Genomic DNA, 11,510 nt, shown 5'->3' with positions numbered 1-11,510 from the left:
GTAGACCTGGCAGGACAGAGATTCACCTGTCTCTGCCTCCCAGAGTGCTGGGATTAAAAGCTTCTTAATCCTTGCTTTGCACCTGCTGAGCCATGATCTGCGTATTAACAAAGCCTTAGGGATTGAGAGGCACAGTGCTGGACTAACCACAGCAGTACAACCTGGACTGCAGCAGAGGACAAACGTTTAAGCCTGTGTCTCCAGGGTTTGTGGTATGGCGTCTCTACAGCCTCTGCTTAGCTCTAACAATTTTCAAGCCCAGTTTGGGTAGAGCTGAATCATGAAGTCCTCAGCTTAAAAATCAAGTTTAGCTGAGTTATATACTAACAGTCTAAGGGTATTGCAGACTGACTACCACCTTTCCAGAAATTCCCTGCCTAATACGGGCTAGTACCTGAAACTTTTTTGAGTGTTGACACAATGACACAAGGAGAAAATTCTACAGTTTGATAGGTTGCAGATCAAAATGCAGGCATCCTAAAAACATTATGTAAAATTACCTTCAGCCTACATGTAAAGGGTATTTATGAAATGGAGATGAATTTCATGTTTAGACTTGGGTTCTATCCCCAAGCTATCTCAAAATATACATGGAAACATTGAGAAAGAGAGAGAGAGAGAGAGAGAGAGAGAGAGAGAGAGAGAGAGAGAGAGAGAGAACTAGAAATCCAAAATGCTTTTAGTCCTAAGAATTTTGGATGAGGGATGCTCAGCCTGAGCCAGTATTGCTCCCATCTGTACTGTACTTGCAGTCTCCCCTAGATTATGTCAGTTGAGTTTCAAAACGCTTGCCTGGAGAGAAGACAGCATGGGTGATAGAGAAGGAAAAGAACCTGCTAGATGGCATTCAGGCATAGAGCAGGGAGAAGACGACTCTGGCCTGACCTTCTCAGTGATGCATGAATTTGGACTCCTTAGGTAAAACCCACATAGGAGTTGAAGTTTTTCTTCAACTAAGGGAGTTGTGGATTCTAGGAATATTGGACAGAGGTCTGTAGTTCCAGTCGATAGTAAATCAATTAATTTAGCCTTCCCAATAACCCCATCCACTCACCCGGGGATAGATCCTCTGTGCCTGGTGAGAAGTCAAAACAGCTCATGCCACTTACCAATCAGCCCATGGCATTGATTGAGCACCCACTGTGGGCAGCACACCATGCCAGGAACTGCGAGGCAGGGGGTTGGGGGGGACATAGCAAATAAATGGGTTTCTGGAACTATGAAAAAGGACTCTGTCCAAAGAGCTGCTCAGTGTTCCATAGAGAGAGTTATGTCCAGCAAATGTCTGCTGAGTTTTCGTGCCAACAGAAATAGACTGTCTCAACAGATGAGTGTATATGCTTTCCTTGGCTAGAAAATAAAAACATATAGAGTTTAATGACTACCCCCCTTGCCTTTGCTGACCGCACTCAGCCAATCTGCCCACAGGGTGTCATTTCCCTGCAGAGGTCTGAGCATCTCAACTGTTTCTGCATCCCTTTGCTAGTCTATGATTCCTTTTTGCCAGTGCAGTGCTGGGGGAAGCATGTTAAGTCCTTTCCCGGTCATGGGGGACTGGACATAAAGTACATACATTTTAAGGCATCTCTCCTTCATTTTGTATGGTGGAAGAAAAAATGCAACAAATTTCTTGAGTTATCTGATTTTTCCAGCTAGGCACCCCAATTTTGAGACTGCAGCAGGGATTTCCAGTGTCCCATGTAGGGGACAGGTGGTAATTAGCTCCCTGGGTCTCAATTTCCTCATCCACAAAATGAGTGTGGCAGGCATGTTCTGCCAATACTGCCTTGTGGAAACGTAGACAAACAGTAGGTCCAGTTTGGCAGAAACATACAGAATGTGAATGAGACAGGGGAACTGGACATGGGGTTCAAGACAGAAACACTACTGAACTACTAAAGCTCTGAGCCAGTGTGTGAATCAGCTCTTGGTGGATGTGTCTTTATGTAGGTGGAATATGGAGGGAAAAGAGAATCCAGTTTGCAGCAGGGAAAACGACTGTCATCTCTTCTCTGGCCTTGACACAAAGGGACTATTTTCACTGCTACTTGGATCCAGCTGGCCAGTGTGACTTCCTTTAGCTAATGGGACATTCACAGCTTCAATCAAGGAGGATCTTGAAAGACTCAAGTGATTTTCTTCTTGTCTTCTTGCAGCCTGAAGACCCAAGTCACCCTGTGACATATCTGTCTTCAGCCTCCCTTGTTGCCTCAGCGATCCACCAGGTGACAAGTGAGATTACCAGGGCTGGCTAACCAGTCCCTATCCATGGTCAACCCGGGAGTTCACCAGAGAGACCCCAGCATCAAAGCTGCCGAGGCAGCCCAGAATGACTCTGAAAGACTGTTGCATGAGTGAATGGTGGTTGCATTGAGCTGCTGAGTACTGGTGTCGTCTGTAATGCTACTAAAACCACCACCACCAGTTGTGAAGACACAGCCACTTAGAGGCAGGACAGTCAGATTGAGCAACTTCCATTTGCAGTGAGTAGAAGGCTGGGGCCTTTCTATATCCGTTTGTGGAAGTGGGTGATCTTACTGTCCTCTCAAATCTTTTGTAGGTCATATCCCCGCTCAGCTTCTCCCTCTCTCCCGCTCTGTTTTGTTTATTTTCCCGACAGCCTCAAAGTTGATATATATCCGCGGATGGTCTTGAACTCCCAATCCTCCTGTCTCTACCTGCCAAATGCTGGGATCATGGGCATGCCCCACCAAACCCAACTCAGGTCTCTGCTCTTTTTTTATTCATTATGTTACCAACAAGCACAAAGAGGAGACTTCCCATCCTCAATACTGCAACTGCTAGAAGAAGAGAGAGGGCTAGCTGCTGAGGACCAGGCCAAGGAACAGGGGAGTGGATAATTAACCCATCCTCCTGCACACCCTGGCTTCCAACAAAAGGAGCTGTACAAATCGACCCAACGAAATTAACAGTACTAATCTCCCGGCCCTTCCTTAATACCACCTCTCTCAGCCAGCACCTGGCAGGGCCTGTTAAACCCATCATTCTCCCCCTCTCAACCCCCAGCCTGTCCCCACTCTCCTTTTCTCTCTTTCTCGAGTTGTTACCACACAAGCATCACGTAAGGAATCAAACAGGGACAGGTCCTATTGTTCACCAAAGAGGCAAGAAAAAAAAAATAATCAAAAAAGCAGGGGACTTTAAAAAGGCCAGAATTATTTCTCAAATAGAATGGGAAAATCTAACATGCCTTATCACTACTGAGAACAAGCACTGTGCAAACGCCCAGGCCTCTGACTGGCATGCCGGTTGTTTTGAATAGACGCATGACATTGTCAAAGGACCTGCCATTGTGTAGCTGAAAGGCACTTGCAACGTTGCATAAAAATCAGGCGTTCGTGTCACCCTCAGACTAGTCAAAGCTGCTGTTTTTTCTTTCTTTCTTTCTTTTTGAAAGAAGAAAGGAGGAAAATAAGAAATGGTCCCAGAATAAGACCTTCAAAGGCAGATAAGCATTCCTTCTGAAAGACATCGGAAACCGGGCATCCAAGCAAAGCCACCAACTAGAGAGGTATTGGAAGAGATGTCGATGGGACAGCGGGGAGGTACACGGCTGGCGTGGGGCTGGAGTCGTGGCTTTTACCTAGACTGAATGCTTCGGGCTTGAACTGCTGCCCGAGCCTTCCAGGTTTCTCCAACCGACCATCTTGCTGCAATTTCCTTTCCAGGTTACTACCTCTGCAGGATATTGTGTAATTTGTGTGCGTGGTTCCCTCCCAAAGTCCTGGAGACTCCATCTCTTGCTGCTTACTTCCCAGAGAGGAGCTGAAGTCTCAGGTCCTTGCAACTCCAGAGGGATGTGAACTTAACTCGAGTTCCCGGACCCCCTGGTGGGAATGGAAATACCCTGAATAGCTCAGGCTGACGAATACGCCTCCCTCCATTCCAAGTGGCAAAGCCTGGGGCCTTCCCAGCATGCCTAGGGCAATCAGTGGATTTGATTACCCTCCATACAGAATACAGAAGTTCTCTTTCATGAACTGGAGTGGCCAGAATTTGGGAAAGTCATCTGAGAGGGGCAAGGTGTGTTCTACCCTTTGGCTGCGTGGGGAGATGGCTTTTCCAGTCTGGGCAGGAGAGGCTGAGGTTCTGGGAGGCTATAGGAAAGCTAAGAGAATTCCAAACCACGTTTGAAATTGATGCCTGGCTCTTACAGTTCCAGATTCAACCTTTAAGAAGACTGGCAATTTTAACTCTAATATTGATTTCACTTCCTGGGGGCCCTGGGGGAGCAGGGTCAGCTGGGAAACCAGTCCAGGCAAGGCCGGCTGGTTGATAGATGCTGGCTACTTGCGGGCTCTGATTAGTTCAGTCGCTGTTAGAGTTCTGACTCTGAGCAAACGGCCATTAGCCTGTGTCTGTTCTCGGAGAGGTGACAATCATTTCTTAGCACGTAGGGTTTGTCCCTATGGTATGCTGGCTTTCCACTGGGATGGGCTGGGTGCAGGGCCCAAGAACTGTAGACTACCTGGATAAGCCTTGGCTCTATTCCCCAGCCAGCCTCATGCTCTTGGGCTGGCCACTTAACTGCTTTTGAGTCTCAGCTTCCTCATAGGTAAAATTTACTTTGTTTTATTTATTTATTAATGCCCCACTTGTTCCAGAACGGATTTAAGGTGGCTTATCTGTAAAATGAAGGGATTAGAGTAGATGATCCCTTTTAAGGTGTCTTCCCGTCTCCAGGACGCTCTGGCAGTCTTAACCGTCCACTTGACTTTGCAGAGTCTGCAGTTCAATCCCAAGCTCCAAGGATGCCAGCTGCCCCTCAAATGTGAGTGATTCACAGTCACGGAGGGACAGAGGGATTGACTAGGGAGATGTGTGCTTTGTGCTGTGGTAACATTCTATGCTTCGAGCTCCATATTGGCAAAACAAGTCACAGGTATTAATGAATTTCATACGAACACTTTTAAGAGTTTATATATTGGAGCAATTTCCAAGCAGTTCCCTGCAGCTAATAATTCTCTTTTAAATACTCAGCAAAGTAATATAGCCCCTTACCAATTCTCAGTCCTGTGGAGTCTTTTATGACCTCTCCACAGCTCTGCCTATCACTCACAGGGCAGAGAAGCTTAAGGGCTGAAGAGTCAATTTGAGGCACTTTAGTCTAAGAGAGACACTGACAAACGGGAGTTTGCCTGGAGAGTGTCATCAGTGGAAGAAAGATCTGGAAGGAGTACCTCATGAAGCAATCCGTGAAGCTGGGGATGTTTGGTTCAGGATGGGCCGAGTCACGTTCGTAGAGCCGCCACAGAGAAGAGGCCCTGCGAGGCCACTGAGGCCCTGCCAGCGCTGCCCGTCTGTGGCATGGGTGTCTTAGGAGCCGAGAAGCCACGAACACTGCAAGTATCCAGCACTAGGCAAGCATTTGCAAGGCTGCTGAAGAGGAATGGTTGCCCCATTTGATCCAATTGTTGGGCACCTGACAAGGAACAATCTGCTGGAAACAAAGAGCAGATAGCTCTTCCTACCAGGGTTCTTCTGATTATAAGTAAGAGAACGCAGTATGGGTATTCCTGATAAAGATGCAGGGATGATGTTTGTATGAAAGTACAAGGTCACTGTTGACGTCACTCAGAGTCTGCTCTCCAAAACCCAGCAGGATTTCCTTCTGTGGTCTCCTCTGCCAGGCATTTCAGTTGCCCCTCACTTCTCCAGAGCCCATCTCTCTCCTGACTCTCCTATTCTCATAGTTAAACACAAAGCCATGGACGTATTACAGGGCTGACTTCCTCTATCCCATTCTTCACTTTCCAGGAAGGTGCATGGGTGAGCCAATCTGTATCTGTTACCCACAAGCTCTCTACCAGCTAGCAGGGTTTCTAGAAGAAACAACAATAGCCTGCGGATCAGGTTGAAATCAACACAATTTCTAGAACGGGGTAAAGACTGGAAAAGGAAATGTCCAGGACACAGGCCTAGTTCTTGGTCGTCAAGCATGGAAGGTCTACAGAGGAAGTAGGTACAGAAACAGTGGGCTCCAGTTATCAGAGGAGACATTCATGGTCCAGCGATGCTTGACTTTGCTTTTGGTTTGTTGCTGTGTTGGCTTGTTTTTATTTTGATTTTAGCTATGCTGCTGTTATTGGTAGTCATGGTAGTAAAGTTTTTAATTTCACAAACAATAAATATGTTCTTACAAAAATAACCATCTTCTCTCCAACAATGTTACTGGGTGATGAACATTATAAAATTACCTATGTATAGTACTATGTTTGTGTAAGGCATTTATGGTTTTATATGAGATATTTACGTAAGTGCAGAAGTACACCCAAAGCCTCACCTCCTGTCTGATGCCTCCTCTACACTTCTGAGGCCTCTAGGCTTTCTGTCACATCTTCAGGCTTTGAGTAGAACAGGTCCTTGTTCATCAAACCATTCATATTTCATTGACAGTTTCACACTTGGTCTGCTAATTACAGAGAAGAATGTGATAAAATAAATACTCTATTTGTGGATTTCATATTTTGGATTATTTTCTATATTTTGATGCATACATTTAAGATTATTAAGCTTGTTTTTAAGGGATTTATACTTTTTTAAAAAAATTTATTCATTTTACATACCAATGAAAGATTCCCCTCTTCCTCCCTCCCACCCCTCCAGCCTCCCCCTCCTAACCCACCTCCTATTCCCTCCTGCAAGAAGGTAAGGCCACCTATGGGGAGGCACATTTAGTTTAGGCAAGTCCAAGCCCTTCCCCCTGCCTCAAGGCTGTGTGAGGTGTCCCATCATAGGTAGTGGGCTCCAAAAAGCCTGCTCATGCACCAGGGATGGATTCTGAGCCTACTGCCAGGGGGCCCCTTAAGCAGATCAAGCTACACAACTGTCTTGCTATGCAGAGGGCCTAGCCAAGTCCCATGCAGGCTCCAAGCTGTTGATCCAAATTTCATGAGTTCCCACTAGTTTGGTTTGGTCATCTCTGCTGGTTTCCCCACCAAGATCTTGATGCCCTTGCTCATAGCAAAGGGATCTATACTTAAAAAATTTTTTTCCTAGTGATATTTCTAGTCTTGAGGTCTACTTTTACTTGGTCTTTTTAAAGACAGCATCTTTTTATGTTACCCAGGCCAGCCTAAAATGTGCTATGTTTGAACTCAGAATTCTCCTCTCTCAGCCTCCCTAATACTAGGACTCAAGAGTGTGCTGCACACTGGTGATGTCATCTGGCTAAGCACAGTGACTGAGGGATATCAACTGAGTTAAAACCTGTTTTTGTAGAAATATAGCCATCCCAGATTCTTATGCTTACACTTTTGAGTTTTCACATTTTTTATCTTCACGTTGCCTGTGTCTTTGTGTAAGTGTGCCTATGGGCGATCACATGTGTGTGTGTGAGTGTGCATGTGTGTACATGCGTATTTGTGAGAGCGGATGAGTGTGCATGTGTGTGTGCATGTGTATGTGTACATATGCATGTGTGCATGTGTGTGTATGTATGTGTGAGAGAGTATGCATGTGTGTGTGTACATGGTATTGGAGACCAAAACCAAGGATTTTAAGAGGCAAGTTCTGCACTGTGGAGCTCCACCTTCAGCCCTAAATTCAAATATTTTAAAACACTGTTTACTCCCTTCATTAATATCTTTTGGAGAATGTCCATGCTATTTTATTGTAGTAAATATATATATGTGTATATATAATATAAAATATGTATAATGTTAAGTTGCTAACCTCAGAGTACTGTGTCACAGTTTGTGTATGTGCATGTATATGTGTGCATGTGTGTGGTTCCTCTAGATCACACCTTTATAAACAGTTCTTTCATCAAACATTTCTTGGGACCTGGAGAGATGGCTCAGTGCTTGAGAGCACGGGATGCTTTTCAAAAGGACCTAGGTTCAATTCTCAGCACCCTCAGGTGGCTCATAACCATCAATAACCCCAGTCCCAGGGAATCCACTGTTCTCTTCTGGCCCCCTTGGGCACCAGGCACTCATATGGTATGCAGACATACATAAAAATTAGAAAATAAATCGTTTCTAAAATTCCCTTGCTCTTTTCTTTCCTCTGGGCTTGCAGTGAAGGATGCAATGAGGTGAGACAATGCATTTGTGCTTCTATTGGCCACTGGAAGGTTTTCTGTGAATTTCCTGTCCCTGGCCTCTGCCCACTCCTGTGGGATGATGGTTCCTTTCTTGTCAGAGTGGCCTCTTGATTTGTAGGCTGTCTCCACATGTCCTCAGTCAATCCACTATCTGATATATATCTTCCAAATATTGCCTTCAAGTCTGCTGTTGCCTTTTGAACTCTGCTCACAGCATCTCTGTGACTAAAATGTGCTACATTTTTGTAGTTATATTTATCAATCTTTTAACTCTATGCCAAGGGTCAGCATTCTTTCTGTAAATGGCGAGATAGTAAATACTTCTGGCTTTACAAGTAATACAGTCCTTGTGACTGAGTACTCGATGACACTGTTGTAGCATAAAGGCAGTCACAGACGATAAGAAAGCAAATAGATGGGCTGTGTCCCAATAAAACTTTGTGGGTTTTTTAGACAAAGAGAGATGGCAGTGCAGATCTAACCCACAAACAGTAGTTTGCCAGTTCGGCTCCATATCTTTTATTTTATTTTAAAGGCCCTCCCTACCCTGAGGCCATCAACTATTCTTTAGTCCCTTCCAAAAATTACATACATTTTCATATGTAGGCTTATAAGCTCTTAGAGTTGATTTCCATGACTGATAGTGGGTATGAAAATCTACTTTTTCCTCAGGAATAGTCAATTGTCTTTCTCTAACTTATTGTCCCACTGATATGAAATGTCACCTTAATTTGATGGCCCCAGTACTTACTATGGGCCTGGCAAATATATACATTTATTTGTAAACTGACATTCTGGTTTCTCAGCTTTCTGCATGTGTCTATCACAGAATTTTACTGTTTGATATAAACAGTAATATATGGATATATTCTAAATAGTAAAATCCTGTGATATATACATATATATATATATATATATGTACATACACAGTGTATTTGGATAGCAATAACCTATGTGATGATATACACCTGTAATCCTAGCACTTGGGAGACAGAGGCAGGGAGTTTAAGAGCATACTGGGCCACACAATGAGTTAGAGGGCAGCCTCGGCTACATGAGACTCTATCGCAAAAACCTGACATACTAATAGTATCTTTTGATATCCAGGGTCTTGCCAACCACTGATCTACATCCTCAGCCCTTGGTAATTATATTTTCAATATGGATTTCAAACTTGCCTTCTTATATTCTATAAAAAAAATCTTTTCGGGATTTTAACCATGAGTACATTTAAGAATTATCAATTCATTTGCAAAGAATTGACATCTTGGATCGTGTTTACCAGGATCATGGCAAATATCTCCATTTAGGTAGGAATGCTCTGGATATTGAAGCACCTGTAGAGTCCTTAGAAGAGAAGGAATCATTTCTTCTGCTTTGTCTGTCTCTTATGGATCACCTTGACTGGCAGGTGAACTTTGCACTGGCCTTAGACTTTCCTTCCTGCTTTCTAGAATCTTCTAGAAAATCAGTGACACGTTGATGTGTGAGAAAGGACTTTGTGGTACTAGCAACAGTTTCCATTAGTACCTGTGATTCCTGGCTACAATGGCAACTTCTAAGAACTCAATATAAACTTCTTTTTGTATGGAGGGAACCAGGACCCATGGAAAGGCATCTGAGTCTAGGCATTTGAGAAGATCCAATTATGCATACATTGCCACCCAAGCTAAACATGGGGCTTGAAGGACTTTCAGCAAAGATTTGTCTAGTGGTCTCATGAGCTTGTATTAGCTGCTGGGGCATAGAGAGAATGGCTTAGTCTTTGTGTAACAAGTGTCTGGTAGGGGATTAGTTGCTGAGGTGGGTGACTTAAGCACAGAAACATGAAACCATCCTCTAAAAGCAGATCCCAGTTTGGGCAGCAGGATGGCTCAGTGGATGAAGATGCTTGCCACCAACCCTGGTGACCCAAGTTCAGTTTCAGGGACCCATATGATAAAAGGAGAGAACTGACTTCCGTCAGTTGTCCTTGGACTGCTACACAGGTACAGTGGCCCTTCCCCACATGCAGCCCACTCCCCCATAATAAACAAACAAACAAATTAATTAATGGAATAAAAAAATTCCTACAAAACTATAGACTCCTAGCATAGAAGACTGGACCACCTTCAGACTTGCTTAGGATTTCTAGTGAGGGTGATGCCTGGGCTGAGCCCGGATGATGGAGTGGGATGAAGCCCCGTGAAGTAAAAGGGCACTCTAGGGAGATGGAGCAGTGTACATAAAAACAGTGGAAAGTGAAGCCTCCCGCCGTGTGCAGCAAAGGAGTTATAAGCTGTTTAGCGTAACTATAGAGTATGATGCTGGGGGAAAGAGGCAGGAGATGGGGCTCCGGGGAGAAGCAGATATCACAGAGTGAGTACCTTGTGTAGTTTTACACAGCCTGAACTTTTATTACCCTGCAAAGAGCAGGAGCAATTGAGTCTTTCTTAGAGCCTCACTTTGTGAGAGATGTTTATTAAATAACTAAGAAGATGAGAAATGAGGGCGAATTTAATGGACACATGATGAAAGGCAAAGAGTGTGTGAAGGATGACATTCCATGGGCCGATTTAAAGATGAGGTTGCTCTGGAGAAGGGGAGATTGTCAGAGCCCCCTCCCCAGCCAATCCTGTGGGATGATATTAGAGACCTGGGCCTAGCTGGTTGGTAGTCATCCTGGGTTCTACTTTGTATTGGAAGAATGTCTTTGCTGCTCAACTCCCAGCTTCCCATGCCTCAAACATAAAATTGTGGTGCCTGCTTTTTGAATGTAAGACGGTGAGATGAGACGCCAAACAGCATTGGTGAGGAAATGCTGACAAGGGGGAAGTCATTGCCATAGTCTAAGGAATTCGTGTTCGGCTCCACTTTAAAAGAAGAACAGGAAAAGTGAAACCAAAGTGGCTGCCTTTGTCCTAGAGGAAAGGGTTTCAGCAGACCTATGTGATAAGAAGGGCTGGGGGTGGAGGCAGGCGTGGAGGGCTCTCTTTAGAGGGCCCAGTAACTGTCTTGGCAGAATTTTTCTTACAGGTTTTGGGACAGTGGCTTTAATTTTGTATGTTGCTCTAAACCAGTGGTTCTCAACCTGTGGCTCATGACCCCTTTTGGGGGTCAAACGGCCCTTTCACAGGAGTCACATATCAGATATCCTGAACATCAGATATTTAAACTACAATTCCTAACAGTAGTGTCTTAAGGTAGGGTTTCTTTTGCTGTGAAGAGACATCATGACCACAGCAACTGTTTAAAAAAACAAAAAAAGATTTGTTTATTATATATATATGATGCCATATCTACATATAGAGCCTACATGCCAGAAGAGGGCATCAGATCCCATTATAGGTGGCTATGAGACACCATGTGGTTGCTGGGAATTGAACTCAGGACCTCTGGAAGAACTGCCAATGTTCTTAACCGCTGAGGCATTTCTCCACCCCCCACAGCAACTCTTCTAAAG

General features: G+C 44.5%; 1 long non-coding RNA gene across 4 annotated transcripts in view; it reads right to left on the bottom strand.

Moving 5' to 3' along the window:
• LOC128123177 (uncharacterized) overlaps window positions 1–11,510 on the bottom strand; it is a 286,853-nt gene that overhangs the window by 38,192 nt on the left and 237,151 nt on the right. For all 4 annotated transcript variants that reach the window (XR_008222589.1, XR_008222587.1, XR_008222590.1 and 1 more), the window contains one exon: window positions 6,305–6,433. This is a non-coding gene — a long non-coding RNA (uncharacterized LOC128123177). The remainder of the gene's footprint in view (window positions 1–6,304; window positions 6,434–11,510) is intronic.

The sequence above is a fragment of the Peromyscus californicus genome, unplaced genomic scaffold (genome assembly GCF_007827085.1).
Source record: "Peromyscus californicus insignis strain IS unplaced genomic scaffold, ASM782708v3 Scaffold_11__1_contigs__length_118956290, whole genome shotgun sequence".
Classification (NCBI taxonomy): Eukaryota; Metazoa; Chordata; class Mammalia; order Rodentia; family Cricetidae; genus Peromyscus; species Peromyscus californicus.
This window is presented reverse-complemented; position numbering and strand designations above follow the sequence as displayed.